The sequence below is a fragment of the Odocoileus virginianus genome, chromosome 14 (assembly GCF_023699985.2).
Source record: "Odocoileus virginianus isolate 20LAN1187 ecotype Illinois chromosome 14, Ovbor_1.2, whole genome shotgun sequence".
In the NCBI taxonomy this organism is placed as follows: Eukaryota; Metazoa; Chordata; class Mammalia; order Artiodactyla; family Cervidae; genus Odocoileus; species Odocoileus virginianus.
The window spans coordinates 54,936,166-54,954,447 of NC_069687.1; positions in this window are offsets into that span (position 1 = coordinate 54,936,166).

Consider the following 18,282-nt stretch of genomic DNA (forward strand, 5'->3'; position numbering starts at 1 on the left):
GAAAACGAAGTTTTCCTCTGTCAGGTTGGCAAAAACAGAACCATACCCAGTGTTACCAGAAAGGTGGACAAATTGTCTCTCTCCTACACTGTTGGATGAGTGTGGATTGATAACAACTTTTGGGCACTCTAACACATTTCAAAGCAAAACTTGAAATAATAAAAAAATTAAAAAGCAATGTAAAAGGCAAAAAAATAGCAAAATATTAAAAACAAAAGTTAAAGGGACATAATAATTTCAAGTGCAAGAATCCCTATATTTTTGGAGGTATACAAAATTAGATGTTCATGAATGATTGTGATTAATTGTGATTATAAAAGAAAAATGAAGAAAACATGAATGTATTTCAATAGAGGAAATGTTGAATTAATTATGGAAAATCTATGTTGCTATTTTGTGGAATTTTGCATAGCTTTTAAAAAGAATGAATTAGAAATGTAAAATGATACAGCTGTTTTGGGAAGCACTTGGCAATTCCTCAAAAAGTTAAAGAATTGTCATATGACCCAGCAGGACATAACCAATAATACTGAAAGCCTATGTCCACACGAAACTTGTACACAAACGTTTGTAGCAGCATTATTCATAATAGCCAACAAGGTGAAACTGGGCTTCCTAGGTGGCTCAGTTGGTAAAGACTCTGCCTGCACTGCAGGAGATATAGGAAACACGGGTTCGATCCCTGGGTTGGGAAAATCCCCTGGAAGAGGGCATGACAACCCACTCTGGTATTCTTGCCTGGAGAATCCCAAGGACAAAGGAAGCTGCGGGCTATGGTCCATAAGGTCACAAAGAGTTGGACATGACTGAAGCACCTGAGCATGCGCAAGTGGAAACAACTCAAATGTCCATCAGCTAATGAATGGGTAAGCAAAAGGTGGTATATCCACACAATGGATGGTGTAAACATGTGTAAACAGAAATGATGTACTGATTCTTGCTATAGTGTGGTTGAGCTTTGGAAACATTATGCTAAGTATAAGAAGCTGGACATACAAGTTCATGGATTGGTTATATGATTCTATTCCTATCAAATGTCAAAAAAGAGGCAAGTTCATAGAGATGAAAAATACGTTGATAGCTTCTAGGGACTGGGAAGAGGGAAGTAATAGCAGGTGACTGCTAATGAATACAGATAGGGTTTCTTAGGGCAGTGATGAAAATATTTTAGAATTAGATAGTGGTTATGGTGACACAACTTTTGAACAATATATACTAAAACCGCTAGTTGTAAACTTTAAAAGGGTGAATTTTATGGTATATGAACTGTATCTCAAAAACAAAAAAGAGAGAAATTCTGTTTGTCTGAAATAAAGCGGTGTCCCTGATACACTGTAGGTTTCAGGAACAAGTTGTTAAACAATATGTAGGTAATTTTTTTACTGCAATATAGTTGGTTTACAATGTTGTATTAGTTTCAGGTATACAGGGAAATGCTTCAGATATATCTCTCTATATATTCTTTTCTAGATTCTTTTCCCTTATAGGTTATTACAAAATATTGAGTATAGCTCCCTGTGCTATACAGTAGGTCCTTGTTATTTATCTATTTTATATACGGTAGTGCGTATGTGTTAATCTCAAACTTCTAATTTATCCCTCCCCCAGTCCCCATTTCTCCATTAGTTTGTTTCCTATGTCTGTGGATCTTTATAGCTTATTTTTATTACAACAAAACACACTCATCAGTTTTGGTCCAACTGGAAAAATAAAAAGTCCTATAAATATTTAAGAGCAAGAAAATTTTGCACAGGGAATTGACTACAAAGGTGAAAAGCACCCTGACACTGGAGAGGCAGTGAAGAGACTGTATTCTTGCCAGAGTTACTCACGTACATGGCGGGCCCGTCTCATGGGCGCTGGACCCATGAGGAGATGCAGCCACAGGGAGCAGGATGAGGCGGAGAAATACCCTTTCTTCTCCCCTCCTCCTCCTGTCCAGTCTTCCCCTATCATAGCCTAGTGGTCACATCTACTCAGAAGCCAGGGGAAAGAGCCTGAGAAATGCAGTTCCCTGAAGAACAGAATAGAGCAGAAGAGGAATGGGGAGTGCCTATGAAAGCAATCAGGCCGTGGCTCTCCACACTGTATCTCTTTTGCAATCTGGTGTCCATTCTCACCTGCCTGACTTGAGACGTGTCGTATAAGCCAGAATGTTCTCACCCTCTCAACAAGGGGAGACCCGAAGTCACTTCATTGTCATCACCTGCTTCAAGCGCATAGCTTCCGGTTGATGGCATCCTTCCCAAAGGTCTGGGTGTGGGTTCTCATAGTCTGGTTGTCTGCTGACTGAACTGTAAAGTAAAAACTCTCTGACACTTGGTGTAAAAATAAGAGAACAGAAAAAAAAAAAGAATCGAATGATAGAAATGTAACAAAATACTCATAGCTGCTAAAGCCATCATCCGGCTTCCCTGGTAGCTCAGTGGGTAAAGAATCCGCCTGCAATGCAGGAGACCCCAATTTGATACCTGGGCCAGGAAGATCCGCTGGGGAAGGGACAGGCTGCCCATTCCAGTATTCTTGGGCTTCCTTTGTGGCTCAGCTGATAAAGAATCCGCCTGCAAGGCAGGAGACCTGGGTTCGATCCCTGGGTTGGGAAGATCCCCCAGAGAAGGGAAAGGCTACACACTCCAGTATTCTGGCCTGGAGAATTTGGACTGTGTAGTCTAAGGGGTCATAAAGAGTTGGACACAACTGAGTGACTTTCATTTCATTTCACAAAGCCATCATCTCTGTGACTGGTCATGGGAGCATAGTTGATGTTTATATCTTCCTCTTTCTTCCACCCATTCCCTTTTACCTTGCTGTTCATCAGCACTCCACTTGGTTGGGGTTCTTGGCCTGCTGGGCTGACTAAAATCACAATTCTTGGAGGTTCTGAGTCTTTAGTGACTGTGCCTTTCGTGGATTGCTCTATTCTTCTATTTGGAAGAAATAAGCAGCATCTACGATTATCCCTGTGCTCCTGTGATGGCCTCTTTGCCTTCACTGTGTGGAAGCAACCCAATATCCCCCTGATAATTGAAATCAACCCCATTTTCTGTTGATCCAGGAACATGCGAAAATCCTACTAGCTAGCTGGCAGTCTCCTCATCTTCTTCCCTGTGGAAGCAGTCACTCTTTGGAACACCTCTAAGATGCAAGATGGCAGAGACAGTAAGCAAATCTCTGAGAATGGGTATACTAGTGAATGGAGCCAGTCCTCATCTCTTGCTTCCCAGGTCTGTAGGTTCTGATTATAGAAGAAAGAGCAATGACCATTTATTTCAGTTTAAAGCATATATTGCTTCCTCCGGGTAGGAGGAAGCCTCATAGGGTACGGTCTCCTACCTGACCCTGTGACTGAGTCTGTAACAGCCCATTCTATCAGGCCAGCTCCTTCAGGGCATTTGAGAGATGTGTCAAGGCCAGTGAATTCCATGTGTGAAACCACTGCTGCACCCCCTTCACTATAAAATGTATTCCTTGTTCAGAATGTCGAGTGAGATACCCTTATGATAAATGAGGCATTCCCTAAATCCATGGACTGTGGTACTGGCAGAAACATGCAAAGCTCATTATACTATGGAAGTTTTAGTATCTTGATGTAATTGAATGTAAGCAGTTGAATCCAAGGCTCAGTCAACCAATCAAGGACACTGTTGTAGCTATTTCTAGCTGCAGGAGTTAGAACATTATCTGGAATCTTGAGTAAGGGTATCCTTATTGACAAATTTGGCCTCATCTAATTTTATTTTCTATTCTTAGGCTGTTAGCCTTAGAATCTGACTGCACAGTTGTTCTCCAGGTTTCTGCTCTTAAGAATTAGCAAGATTAATAATTAATTAATTAATTAATAATTAATTAATAATTCCCTTGGTGTATAGGATGCCTTTCCCAGAGCACACCTTGCAATTCGCCCCTTACAGTGGGATCAGATTCTACTTTTGGGTCCAGAGGCAGTAAGAACTAGTAGGAATGGGTCTTGAGAATAGTATCCCATTGCAAAAGTTGCTTAAGGTAAGATCAATATTTTACATTATGGTGACTTTAAGCAAGGGAAGGATAGTTTCTAGAGATAAGGGAAGATGGACTGACTGCAAGGTTCTAAGCATCTTCAAACTATTTAATATTCAAATGTCCTCCTCTCAAGGCTCAGGATACTACTCCTTTACAATTAATGTTCTGACATTAATGTATGAGACATGGCTAGGTTTTGTTTTTTCATTTATTTTTATTAGTTGGAGGCTAATTACTTTACAATATTGTAGTGGTTTTTGCCATACATTGACATGAATCAGCCATGGATTTACATGTGTTCCCCATCCTGAACCCCCTCTCACATCCCTCCCCATCCCATCCCTCTGGGTCATCCTATTGTACTAGCCTTGAGCACTTGTCTCATGCATCCAACCTGGACTGGCAATCTGTTTCACACTTGATAATATATATGTTTCAATGCTATTCTCTCAGATCATCCCACCCTCACCTTCTCCCATAGAGTCCAAAAGTCTGTTCTATACATCTGTGTCTCTTTCTCTGTCTTGCATATAGGGTTATTGTTATCCTCTTTCTAAATTCCACATATGCATTAGTATACTGTATTGGTGTTTATCTTTCTGGTTTACTTCACTCTGCATAATGGGCTGCAGTTTCATCCATCTCATTAGAACTGATTCAAATGTATTCTTTTTAATGGCTGAGTAATATTCCACTGTGTATATGTACCATAGCTTTCTTATCCATTTGTCTGCTGATGGGCATCTAGGTTGCTTCCATGTCCTGGTTATTATAAACAGTGCTGCAATGAACATTGGGGTACACGTGTCTCTTTCAGTTCTGGTTTCCTTGGTGTGTATGCCCAGGAGTGGGATTGCTGGGTCATATGGCAGTTCTATTTCCAGTTTTTTAAGGAATCTCCACACTGTTCTCCATAGTGGCTGTACTAGTTTGCATTCCCACCAACAGTGTAAGAGTGTTCCCTTTTCTCCACACCCTCTCCAGCATTTATTGCTTGTAGACTTTTGGATAGCAGCCATTCTGAGCTTACAGTGTTATTTTCTGACATGTACTATGTGCTTTGGGACCAAATTTTCAGACAAATCTACCCAGTGAAGAAAGGCAATGCCAAGGAATGCTCAAACTACTGCACAATTGCACACATTTCACATGCTAGTAAAGTAATGCTCAAAATTCTCCAAGCCAGGCTTCAACAATACATGAATCATGAACTTCCAGATGTTCAAGCTGGTTTTAGAAAAGGCAGAGGAGCCAGAGATCAAATTGCCAACATCCAATGGATCATCAAAAAAGCAAGAGAGTTCCAGAAAAACATCTACTTCTGCTTTATTGACTATGCCAAAGTCTTTGACTGTGTGGATCACAGTAAACTATGGAAAATTCTTCAAGAGATGGGAATACCAGACCACCTGATCTGCCTCTTGAGAAATCTGTATGCACGTCAGGAAGCAACAGTTAGAACTGGACATGGAACAACAGACTGGTTCCAAATCAGGAAAGGAGTATGTCAAGGCTGTATATTGTCACCCTGCTTATTTAACTTATATGCAGAGTACATCATGAGAAACACTGGGCTGGATGAAGCACAAGCTGGAATCAAGTTTACTGGGAGAAATATCAATAACCTCAGATATGCGGATGACACCACCCTTATGGCAGAAAGTGAAGAAGAACTTAAGAGCCTCTTGATGAAAGTGAAAGAGAAGAGTGAAAAAGTTGGCTTAAAGCTCAGTATCCAGAAAACTAAGATCATGGCGTCTAGTCCCATCTCTTCATGGCAAATAGATGGGGAAACAGTGGAAACAGTGGCAGACTTTATTTTTTTTTGGCTCCAAAATCACTGTAGATGGTGACTGTAGCCATGAAATTAAAAGACACTTGCTCCTTGGAAGAAAAGCTATGACCAACCTAGACAGTGTATTAAAAAACAGAGACATTTCTTTGCCAAGAAAGGTCCATCTAGTCAAAGCTATGGTTATTCCAGTGGTCATGTACGGATGTGAGAGTTGGACTATAAAGAAAGCTGAGCACTGAAGAATTGATGCTTTTGAACTGTGGTGTTGGAGAAGACTCTTGAGAGTCCCTTGAACTGCAAGGAGATCCAACCAGTCCATTCTAAAGGAAATCAGTCCTGAATGTTCATTGGAAGGACTGATGCTGAAGCTGAAACTCCAATACTTTGGGCACCTGATGTGAAGAGCTGACTCATTTGAAAAGACCCTGATGCTGGGAAAGATTGAAGGTGGGAGGAGAAGGGGTCAACAGTGGATGAGATGGTTCAATGGCATCACCGACTCAATGGACATGAGTTTGAGTAAACTCTGGGAGTTGGTGATGGACAGTGAGGCCTGGTGTGCTGCAGTCCATGGGGTCGCAAAGAATGGGATATGACTGAGCGACTGAACTGAACTGAACCCAGTGACTACTAGAAATAAGAGACATTTCTAAAGACATCAAAGCATCTCAGTGGTTCTGTGCCTGACCTTATAGTTTCCTTTCTGAAAGCTCTCAGCACCTTTAGAAGCAGCTGGCCACCTAACAGCTTACACCAGTTGAGTGCAGGAGTCATTTGATTTCCCAAAGCCTTGTCTTAACTGGCAAATGACCCCAGGCAATCTTCAGCTGATAATTTAAGTGAAGATGTTGCCACTGCATGCCAGATATGACTTCCATTTGCCAGGAGATCATCATTATATTAATGCTATAACAGGTGAACAATGCAAACCAGAATTCTACTTTGAAAACCTGTTTTTTTGGTGTTTTTTTTTTTTTTAAAATCAATCCAAGAGCTATATCAACCAGGAGAATGAGAAACTTCTCTAGACCTTAAAATAGACTGAATGTATAGTATCGTGAATATGCTTAATGTTACTGAACTGCACACTCAGAAATGGTTAAGATGGTGTTATGAGTGCATCTAGCATAGCGAATTGGTTTCAGGAGAGGGAAGAATGGAGAAGCCAATAGAAGATCTTGAGATCATCCAGGGATGAGCAAGAGCAGGAAGCTGCCACCATCCCTCTGCTAGAGGAACAAGGGGAGAAGACAGCTGGACAGGCCTCCAGAATCAGGGTCACACTCCAGAGCCGAACCTGGGGGGCCTGGTCCTCCTATGGAGGAGATGCCATAGGAAGCTGAGGAAAGCTTACTCCTGCCTCCTCCCCTCCAGCCTTCCACCAGGACCTTCACTGGCAGAGCTGACCACAGATACAGGAGCAGAGCAGAGGAAGAACAAATAGGCAGCTGACCTGCACACAGGCCTCTTTGCAGATATGTATAAAGGAAAGAGAAATCTGGAAATGTAGAGTCCAATAACAAAGCAGACTGCATCTCTCAGGAGGGTGCAGCCACTTCCAGATAGCCTCTCGCCTGGAGCGCCTCTTGCCTTTGAGGAGAGGCCCCGCTGTGTGCCAGGAGCAGAGGCAGCTCCGAGCAGAGAGATGCAGTCAGCCCACAGCAAACCATGAGAGGGTCTGGTCCCTCCAGGCACATGGTCGTGACACTGTCTTCTGTGATCCTCCTGACGCTGTCTTTCAGTCAGGAGGATCAGGGGCCATGCTGGCAAAGCCCGAAGCAGAAGGGGAAGGCGGCTGTGCTGAATGGTGAGTGGGTTTTTTTTGGGAGCACAGGCTGGAAGGGGTGGGGAGAGTCGGCTGAATACAGACCTGCCCCTGTTACTTTGTCAAATCCTCAGGAGGAGCCAGACAGCCGGGAGGCGGGGTGGGAGTCTGGAAGCCTCAGAATATTTTGGCTCCCTTTATATTTGACTCTGTCAGTTCCAACACGTTCACCTCAATCTGGCAGTCAACAGTGCTTTTTCCAGTAACACGAATCAAATAATTTCTATTGGGTCGATGCAGAGCAGTCATGACGGGGCCCTGCTCGGGGAACTAGGGGCATCACTGTTGTCAAACCGGTGCTTCGCTGTCAAGTAGGCACAAGGCTGGCCACAAAGGCTCAGTTATTTAGGGATCCCAGACTCGACTATGAGGACAGTGGCAACCGTGCCCTTGTAATCGCCAGCCTTCGTTCTGCATGGATCAGCACTCTGCCTTCACTGAATTACGTAAATATTCATGTTTTTATATAACGATGAGGCAATTGCTTAAACAGAATACATAGTTTTTTGGTAGCTCTTTGTCTGCGCCTGTAACGGGCCAAGGGCAAGGCAACCATCAAGTACTTTGCTATCCTGGGAGTGCCCACGACAGGGCAGGGTCTGAGGAGCAGGAAGGAGTCCTTTCACTCTGACAGGCCTGTGGGATTGCTCCAGGGGCCTCGTTATTAGTATTCTGGCCCAGTGCTCCCCTGTTGCTGGCCAGGAGCTGAGGTGAGTGCAGACGCTTGCATGGGCAGGAGGTGTGCCTTCCCGTGCCAGCCTCAGGTTTAGAGGAGGAGTGGCTGGTCCTCAGGCCCTGGGAAGAACAGGGGAGGCATGGTCCAGCCTCCTCCAAACCCGCGGTGCTGGGCTACCGAGGCTGGCCACTGAGGCCTGCCCATCTGCCACCCCGCCTTGGTTTTAATGAAAACTGTCCATGTGCTGCAGCTCATTCCTAATTATCTGCTCCGGCCTGGCTGGCCGACATGTTTATTTTGCGGCTTCCAGACTGGTGGAGATGGCGCTTTCATAAAGAATCACACCCCTTTCAAGTTGAGTTTCCTTTTTGCCCATCATTTGTTTTTGCAAACATTTCAGGATTAATTGTACACTCTTCCCCCTTCCAACCAAAACACATGGTCGCGTTCCCTGTGCAATATGGCAATCTTGGCATTTGATCATCTCCGCACACTTTCATTTCTGAGTCCCCAGTGCTGACGAAAGGCGGGTCTCAAGTAACCTCAGGCCGCTGACTTGGAGAAAATTGAGTTTCAGTTCAGATTAGCCTCTTCAGTTTCTGTCTCTGAAAAGCTCATTTTCTGTAAATTTAGGTTTGGGTATCTGCAGGCTCACCTTGAGTGTGCAACTGCATATCTTTTGCTCATCTTTTTAATTATAACTATGGGTTTGGAATCTTCACACAATATGTCATGTTTTTGAGTAAGGGGAGAAGGAGGAAAGAGCTCTGGGCAGACTTTAAAAAGTGTCAGGTAAAAATTATTCTTCTCTAACATGATTTCACTATTAAGACCCCATTGGAAAAAAACAAAGCTAGGAGTTGAAATGATTGTCTTTTTTATTTCTGCTAAGCACACCTCATTTTAAAAGCCAAAACAAAGTTAAGAACTCTATCAATTCCATTATCATCCTCTTCCTCTGTCTAGGGTTACTTAATCCTGGCTGCTCAGAAGAATCACTGGGGGTTTAATTTTACCCATATGTGATGTCAGAATAACCACCTTCCAGGGATGTCCATGTCCTAATCCCTAGGGCCCGTTACCTTCCCTGTGATTAAGTTAAGATCTCATGGTATGGAGTTGTCCTGAATTATCCAGGTAATCACGGGGGTCTTTAAAAGTGGGAAAAGGGCTCAGAAGAAGAGGGTAAGAAGGAGATGTTACTCTGGAAGAAACAGAGAGAAGCAGCATTGCTGGCTTTGAAGGTGGATGAGGGGGCCTTTAGAAGCTGCCTAAGGTAAGAAAACAGATTTTCCCCGGAGTCCCTAGAAGGAACGGAGCTCTGTTGACACCTTCGGTTTGGTCCAGTGAGACCCTGGAGGATGTCCGACCTACAGTAGTGTGAGATGTTTGTATTGCTTTAAGCCACTAAGTTTGTGGCCATTTGTTCCAGCAGCAAGAGGGAGCAAACACATTGTGTAAACCTGCCTTTGGAGAGAGGGTTCTGCAGGTGATTTTGTACAGCAGGTTTGAGTGCCCATGGGCTGTGCCGTGTCCAGTTCCTCACACCTACTTGCCCCCTTGGTCCACTGCAATCTGGCCCCTATTCCAGTAACATCTGGACTCTTCTTACACACCAGCCACCTCTTGTTGACAAATGGAGTGGACACTACACCCTACTTACGTTACTCCATGTTTGATGCCACTGGGCCAATTCCTTGCGCTGAAGCAGCTCCTTTCTTTGGCTTCCCAGATACCACTCATCTGTTTTCCCTCCTACCTCCTGATTATCTTTGTGATTTTCTTGGCTACTGCTTTTCTTCAGCTCATTCTTGAGTGTCAGTGCTGTGAGGGTTTGATCCTAGGGTCTGATCTCTTCTTGCCCTGTGTGGTGTTCTTGGGATGTTTCATCTATCACTTTGGCTTCTATATGGTGATGGATACCTAACCTCAATTATCTTCCCTAACTTTCAAAACCATGCATTCAACAATCTACTTCAAACTCAACATGTCCAGCCACTTTAATTTCATTTCCCCACCTTCATTCTCTTCCTCTGTATGTGGCTTTCTTGTCCATGCCGTAACTGAAGTTAGAAACCTGGGAGTCATCCTGTCTCCTCCTGCTAGCTCACCTCCTCCTCTCCTAGGTGTAACTAATCACGTCTCTTTATCTATTCAGTACCATCCTGGTTCAGTCTACTTTGATCTCTCCCTGAATTATTGTGATTGGCCAAAGCCACTTCGTAAAAATAAAAATGTCGTAACTACATAAAACACTTTGTTATCTCTCTCCTCCTCAGGAATAAACTCCAAGCTTCTCACTTGTCTTCTAGAAGCAGTGCCGCTTTGTTCCTATTTTCCTGTCTGACATCCTCTCCTCCCATGTTCGGCCTCTTTATCCCCTGCTTACCCCCTCCCCCAACCCTGGGCCCCATCCATTATGAATTACTTTAGTTACTAAATTCACCACACCTCCTCTTGTCCCAGGCTTTGCTCATGCTCTCCCTCAACATACATGTTTCTCACCTGAGATTAGCTAAGTCTTCCCCAGGCCTCAGTCTCTGCTTAGCTGTTGTCATGGACTTGGGTCATTTCTTGGGCTGTGTTCACCCTTCCTTTAGCATCTTGAATGTCTTCTGGAGAATGAACCCTTTTTTTATGTATCCTTGGCTAGATGGTAAACTCAAGTGTCTTGTCTGTCATCACTGAGCCTAAAGCGAGTTAGTTCCTTTCTCTCCTGGCCTTGGTACAATTGGGTAGATGAATTGTGATCTAAACTGATCAATCAGAGGCCTTTTTCTAAAACTTGAATCTTGAATAAACAGTGCCAGGAGGAAAGAAATTGGGATACGTCCTTGCCAGGGGCAGGGTTCTGACTGGACTGTTCTGGCTCAGAGACCCTGCCTGGGTTCCTATTTTGCAGCCTTTCAAATCCACCATGATTTCTGTCTTTTTATAAGCCTACTTCTCCATCTGTTCTGTTGATTCTACTTGGACCAATATCCTTTCACAGCTTTCTTTATTTCTTCTTGACTGCATCAGGTCTTAGTTGCGGTGTGCAGGATCTTTCGTTGAGGCACTAGTGTTCCTTAGTTGTGGTGCACTGGCTCAGCTGCCCCACCGCACGTGGGATCTTACTTCCCCAGCCTGGGATAGCACCTGCGTCCCCTCCACTCCCAAGCGCTGGACCACCAGGGAAATCCCTAAATTTCTTTATCTTTGAGTTAGAAAGAGTTGGTTTCTACTCTTGTTTCATATACAAAGTATTCTGTGGCTGCCTAGCCCGCCTATGTGTTATCATTGAACCTAAAACAAGTTAGGTTAGATGCTTTAATTAAATTAATTTAATTAACTTAATGTGATCTAAGTTCAAGTTCGCCTAGTTAAAGCAAGTTATTTTTTAAATTTTTAATTAATTTTATTACATTTTGGAGTATAGTTGATTTACAATATTGTGTCAATTTCAGGTGTATAGCAAAGTGATTCATTTACACATATACCTATATTCATTCTTTTTCATGTTCTTTTCCCCAACTCACTTTTCCTTTGCTATTCTCAAGCATGAGTCTCAGTCCATCAGGCTTCTAGATTTATATTTTAAGGTTTCCCTTAGCTGCTTTTTATTGATTTGTAGATATTTGAAACCATGAATGCTATACTCAATATTCTTTTACATTGTTTCTTCTTTTATAATACAGTTGCTTTACTCTGCTGTGTCAGTTTCTGTAGGACAGCAAAGTGAATCAGCCACACATATACATGTATCCTATGGGTATATTCTTATTATGGTAGTTACTACTGTACAGAGTATTAAAATGCCACTTTTCTGTTTCTCCTTTTAGACCATAAACTTCTTGAGAGCATGGACAATGCTTTATTCTACATCCAGAGTGAAGCACAGTGGCTGGTACATAGTAAACATTGAGTAAGCAATTGAGAAATGTATGAATGCATTTTCATCCTCTGATAAGGTCAGAATAAATGTGGAAAAGAATCATTGATGCTAATATTTTCAAAACTATTGCCAGTTTATATAAATTATCACGAGAAAATTTCATTAATGCTTTCTCTGCCCAGTGGCAGAAACATGAATATAATTGTGCAAAGCCCAAAACAAACTAAAAATACCAAAATAAGAACTTCTACTTTCAAGGAGATAGAATGGACATACTTTTCCCTTTTCTCTCACATGAGTACAACAAAAATCCCTGGACAAACATCACTTAGCAAAACCACAATGAGGTGTTATCTCACACTTATTAGAATGGCTATTATCAAAAAGACAAGAAATAACAAGTACAGCAAGGAGGTGGAGAAAAAGGAACCCTTTTCCACTGTTGCTAAGAGAGTAGATCTTAAAAGTGCTCATTTCAAGAAAAAAAATTGTAACTGTGAGGTAGTGGAGGTTAACTACACTTATGAAGTAATCGTTTCACAGTATATACATGTATATCAAATCATCACCTTTATATACCTTAAAGTTATAAAATATTATATAATTTAAAATTTTTATTTATAATTAATAAAATTTATTTATAAATTAATAAATCAATTTTAATAAAATTAGAAAAAAGAAAATAATAAAAATAACCATAAAATGTAACAGTATACATGAAAAAATGTGTAATTAGTCATCAAGGAGGACTTCCCTGGTAAAGAATGGTAAAGAATGGTAAAGAATCTACCTGCAATGCGGGAGACCTGTGATCCTTGGGTTGGGAATATCCCCTGGAGGAGAGTGTGGCAACCCACTCCAGTATTCTTGCCTGGAGAATACCCATGGACAGAGGAGCCTTGGGCTACAGTCCATGGGGTCGCAAAGAGTCAGACACGACTGAAGGACTAAGGACAGTCATCAAGGAAATGCAAAACCAAAATGCAACACCACCACTACACACCCACCAGAATAACCAGAATGAAAAAGTGTTAATAAGGGTGTGGAGGAACTGGGACTCTCATATATTACTGATGGGAGTGTAAATTGGTGTGTGTGTGTGTGTGTGTGTGTGTGTTAGTTGTTCAGTTATGTCTGACTCTTTGTGACCCCGTAGACTGTAGCCTTCCAGGCTCCTCTGTCCATGGAATTCTCTAGGCAAGAATACTGGAGTGGGTAGCCATTCCCTTCTTCAAGGGTAAACTGGTATACTCACCACTGAAAACAGGCAGTTTTACTAAAGCTGAACATATACATAACACTGTGACTCTAAATGGATGGGGAAACATACAATGTTTGTGGATTGGAAGAAACAACATAATAAAGATGTCAGTTCTCCTTAAAATGATTGACAGGTTTTACACAATTCCCATTAAAATCCCAGAAATTCGTTTCACAGATATAGATAAGATTATTCTAAAATTTATGTGGAATGGAAAAGGGACTGGGCTAGCTAAAACAATTCTGGGAAAGAATAAAGCAGGAGGAATCTGTCTTCATGGTTTCACTATTTATATAACTATAGTAATTAAGATTGTGTGGCTTTGGGGGAGGACAGACCCATAAATCAGTGGACATAATAGAGAACAATATAACCTTTCAAACAAATGGCCCTGGAAGTTGGACATTCGCAGGCAAAAAAAAGAAATGGAAGAAGGGAGGAAGGAAGACCCAAATTTCACATCTTTTTTTTTTTTTTCAAATCTCACATCTTAATATAAAGCTTAACTCAAAATGGTTCGTGGATGTAAATGTAAACTACAAACATTAAAAAAACATGATGTCCAAATAGCCAATAGGTAAATTAAAAATGGAATACAAAAATATTGAAATAATCCAAGAGAACAAATAAGAAAATAATAGCTCTAAATCCAGCCATGTCAATAATTAGATAAAGTGTAAGTTACCTAAACACATGAAGAAGGCTGCTTTAAATATAAAGATATAGATAAAAGTATAGAGAAGGATATGTCATGCAAACAAAAGTCAAAAGAGAGCTGGAGTGACTATGTTAATGTCAGACAAAGCAGACTTGAGAACAAGGACTGTTACCAGCAGTAAAGAGGCAGTATACAATGATAAAAATATCAATTCACCAAGAAGATGTAATAATTCTAATTGTGCATTCAGGATTTGTGGCAGTTTGACAAAATAAGGAGTTGGTTAGTTTTTTTGGGGGGATGGGGTGGGGAACAGCCTTGGGAGAGCCTAAAAAATGAGTTAAGTATATATCAGAAATATAAAGTCACATTTATTGTTTCCTGCAGTAGTTTCTAAAATGAATTCTTAGTTGTTTCTCAGTCAAGGAAACATCCCTTGGAAGTGTGTATTCTTCTGCCATCATAAAGGGTAGGAATCCTGAGCAAATATGGCAAATGCCTTCTGACAGGCTGACTCCTGATTTCTGACCCTAAAAGGTATGAGTGTTGGAAGCTATAACTCAAGCCTGGAGTGAGCAATCATAAATGACCCCACACTTACTGCCCTCAATCCCAGTTTGCAGCATGCTGCTTTTCAACTTAATGAAAAGCACACGTCTAGAAACCAAAGCAATGGCTTTAGAAACTCTCTGAGCTCCGGGTCTCCAGGGTCTGCTTCTTACCGGCTGCAGGAAGCCCCGGTGGGCGGGTCTTCGTCTGACTGGCCACTAGGAGTGCTTCTAGTTTCCTTTCTTTACTGCCTGGAGAGGCATGATCTGATTCTCATTCTTTCTATATTTCCTCACAAGTTAAGTGAGAGGTTATAGGCCAGTCTAACTACTGGATTTTGACCCATCTGCCAACTGTTTCTTTTCATCACAGAATAGAATATATGAAGGGAAATAAGTAACCAAAAAGATGTTGATAGATTGCTACAATAAAATAAAAACAGGAGATGAAATTATCAGGAATAAATATCAAACCTAATATTTATGTTTAAAAGATCAGTTTCACTGTAATCGGCATATAGGAGGTCATTGTAAGGAACCCTGAGGAAACTGGTGGCAAGGTCACTATCGAGAGTGAAGCTGGTAAAAACGGATTTTAAATGAATGTGGACAAAGAGTACCCATGTACATGCATTAGCCTACAGACCAATTTCACTCATGATAATCACTGCAGAAATCCTAAAGAAAATATATGCAAACAGATAGATAACATATTAAAAGATTAATATTATATGACCAAAGGAATTTATTCCATAAATGCAAGGGTGTTTCAGTATTTGTATATTTATTAATGTGGTTCCCATTAATAGATACAAATAGAAAAATCATGTGATCATTTCTACAAATGTTGTAAAGGTTTTTGAGAAAATTCAATGCCTATTCTTTATTTTTTTTGAGAAGTTTTAACAGAATGGAAATCAGATATTATTCTTTTGTGCCAAGCCCAGCATTATATAAAATAGGGAAAGAGTAGAAGCATTCCTATTTAAATCAGAACAAGGAATGGACACACTATTACTATTAATTGTCATGGTCTGGTGCTGTTCTTTAGCACAATTAGAGAAGAGAAAGAAAATAATGGTTTAAAAGCTGAAGTAGAGGACATAAAATTTTAATTATTATCAGATAATATAACTTTTTGCCTCAAAAATGAAAAGGAGAGTAAATTGAAGTACTATTATAGTCAGGGAATTCATTAAATTCATATATGGAAATCAATATCTTTCATATATGCAAGCTATAATCAATCAGAGCAAGAGACCCACAGAATAAATGCAAAATGCATGCAATAGTTATAAGTAAACTTAACAAGAAATGTGCAAAGTCTATAGAAAGAACATTTTAAATACTAGTGAAGATCACAAAGGGAAATGAACAAATGCATACTGAATTCATAGACAGGCAATTTTATTTTCATCAAGATATTATAATACTTCTCCCGAAGATATACTAAAATGTTAATACACTTTCAATAAATTGCAGACTGAAGTTTTTTGGAAGTATGCAAGCTAATTCTAAAATTTATTTGGAAAAATAAATAATCCAGGAAACCTAGGAAATTTCTAAGAGAATAAAATGAGAAGAGATTGTCTTTACTAGATACAAAAACATAATATTCAAAACAATGTTAACCCTAAAACTTAAGTAGACTAATGAGAAAAAAATTGTCTGGAAGCAGACCCTCACACATGGGGAAATTTATTGTGTGGTAAACATGGCTTTTCAAATCAGCGGGTGAGCTAATTTTTTTGTTAGCACTCAGCTCTGATCTTAAACTTCTGTGCTCGCATGTGTTACAAAGGTGCTGGCTGAAAGCCAGTATGCTATATTTCTAGATTCCCTTATTAGCTTACTCTGGTTGTTCTGTGAATGGGAAGGTTTTATTAGGGTTGGGCTTCCCTGGTAGCTCAAATGGTTAAAGACTCTGCCTGCAGTGCAGGAGACCTGGGTTCAATCCCTGGGTTGAGAAGATCCCTTGGAGAAGAGAATGGTTACCCACTCCAGTATTCTTTCCTGAAGAATCCCATGGACAGAGGAGCCTGGTGGGCTACTGTACATGGGGTCACAAAGAGTTGGACACAACTGAACGAGCAACTAACTCTTTTGAATGGAAGGCATTGGTTGGGGTTGAGGAGTAAGAAGTAAGAAAGAGTCATTTTTATGCTTCCAATGCCTCTTCTTGCAGTCGTAGTAGTAATGGCTGGTAATTTGGGCTCCACTAGCATTAGTGAGAAAGGTGGAGGTTTTGAAAGTGAATGTCGCTCAGTTGTGCCCAACTCTTTGTGACCCCATGGACTATACAGTCCATGGAATTCTCCAGGCCAGGATACTGGAGTGGTAGCCTATCCCTTATCCAGTGGATCATCCTAACCCAGGAATCCAACTGGGGTCTCCTGCATTGCAGGCGGATTCTTCACCAGCTGAGTTGTCAGGGAAGCCCAGCATCATTAAAGCTTAAGTTCCTGAATTTCTGTCAGTGTTTACAGTGAGACCTGCCCCCGTCCCCCCGCCCCAAAAAAGAAAGAAAACCAGTGGCCATCCTGCCAGCAGCTCACCAGTGGGCACCATCTGGTGGTTGCCAGTTGGGGGTACCAGGGGCTTCCCGATCACTGAATAATATCACTTTCCCCTGTTACTTTGGTTCAATGTCTTTGTCGCTAATTCAGATCATTGAATTGCCCTCTCTTGAAATATTTAGAGTGTTTTCACATTTCCTGACAGGACACTAACTAATGTAAGGAGAAAATAACAATTATTCAATAAACGATAATTGGTGAAACTAGGTAATTCAGCATGTGGGGGAGTGGAAATAAGGTTTGGTTCTCTCCCTTACACTTTATACCAAAATACATTTCAGATGACTCAAAGATTTGAATGTAAGAGAAATAAACCATAAAAATACAGAAGAAAACATGGTGGATTAAGAAAAAAATCTCAGAGATGTTCCAGATAAGAAACATTAGAAGAATTTAATCCCATAAAAATGTTGGCATAACAACAAAAAATCCAGCATGTATAAAATCAACAGGAAAAATATTTACAATGTCCATCCAAAACCCCAACAGAAAAATCAACAAAGATCCCAGACAGAAAGAATATATAAATGATTCTTTTAAAAAATATACTCAGAATTCATTAGTGAAACCATCAGGTCATGGGCTTTTCTTTGCTAGGAGGTTTTGATTACTGATTGAATCTCCATACTTGTCAGTCTGTTGAGATTTTCCATTTCTTCATGATTCAGTTTTAGTAAGTTGTATGTATCTAGGAATTTCTTTCTTTCTTCCATGTTATCCAATTTCTTGGCATGTAATTGTTTATATTAGTCTCCTATGATCCTTTTTATTTCTCTGGTATTAGTTCTAATGTCTTCTCTTTCATTTCTAGTTTTGTTAATTTTCTTTTTTCTTAGTTATTCTAGCTAAAGTTTTGTCAATCTTGTTTATTTTGGAATGTGTTGGATATGTCTGTTATCTTGATTGTAGTGATGGTGTCATGAGTGTTTTACAGTTTGTGCAAACTGATCAAATTGTGTATATTAAGTATGTGCAGTCTTTGTGCACATACTTAATATACAGTGAAGCTGTTACAAATACTCAGTCTCACTCATCATAAGGAAATGCACATTAAAACCCTATCTACT